We start from the raw sequence: 1,102 nt of genomic DNA, 5'->3' as shown, positions 1-1,102 counted from the left end.
ATGTTGTTTTTTTTAAAAAAAAAAAAAGTCAAATTCATGTCCCTCAAAATCTTCCAATAGCTTCCATGACAGAATAAAAGCTTCGAGTCATCACATTGGCCTTGGAGTCCTCCAAGGTGAAGTCTTTCCCTTATCTCTTTCAGCTCATCTCCCACTCTCTCTCTTCACTCCAGCCACAATGACCTCCTGGTTCTTCCTCCAAAGTAGCAAGTATGCTCCCATCTCAGGACCTCTGCATTTACTGTTTCCTCTGCCTCCAAAATTCTTCCCCGAGATATCCAGATGGCTCACTCCCTCAACTCCTTCAGATCATTTAAATCTCACCTTCTCATTGAGGTCATCTCTGACTACAACTCACACTTCATATCCCCCTCCCTGCTTTATTTGCCTCCACAGTTACTCCTGCCATCTAACATACTATATAGTTTAATTATTTGATCATTGTCCTTCTGCTTCTACTAGAATGTAAGCTCCTCGATGGCAAGGTTTTGCCTGTTTTGTTCACTGCTGTATCCCCAATGCCTAGAAGAGTGTCTGTTGCATTCATTAGCCATCTGTAAAATGTGATCTAGTGAGGGCCCTAAAGAAAGAAAGGGTTGAGATCCAGAAGGGACTGGTTTTGAACAAGAACAGACACACTTGTTCTTACTTTGAGCACAGGTAAGAATGTAGGCAAATATTTAAGTATTTTTCTCCTGATTGCATCTAGTTTCTGTGGGAAATAGAAGACACACAGGGATTTCAGGACAGTAGTAATAAACAAATATACCAGCTGTGAAGAACGGGAGAGGAAACTGACATATCCTGAGCACTCCTACAAGTTGGGTGGACTGGCCTGGAGTTGCTGGGCTTCCTCCTGGGCGCGGGCGGGGGGAGGCGGGAAGCCCTACCGGCGTTACTTTTCTTTGTTTGATAGTCCAGATGAAACTGGAAACCTGGACTTGCCTTTACACCTATCTACCTGGCTGTGCTGGGGCCCTAATGACGCCACAATGGAAACAAGCCAGTAGCCGTGACGCGTCTCCGTGACGCGAGACGCCGGGTGTGGCTTGCAGGCCCGGGAGCAATGAAGCGGCTGCCCGCTGGGTGGCGCCGATTTCCC

The sequence above is a fragment of the Pteronotus mesoamericanus genome, unplaced genomic scaffold (genome assembly GCF_021234165.1).
Source record: "Pteronotus mesoamericanus isolate MK-2021 breed Mesoamerican mustached bat unplaced genomic scaffold, CSHL_Meso_final scaffold_36, whole genome shotgun sequence".
NCBI lineage: Eukaryota > Metazoa > Chordata > Mammalia > Chiroptera > Mormoopidae > Pteronotus > Pteronotus mesoamericanus.
The sequence above is the reverse complement of the archived record's forward strand: the minus strand, read 5'-3'. Positions refer to the sequence as shown.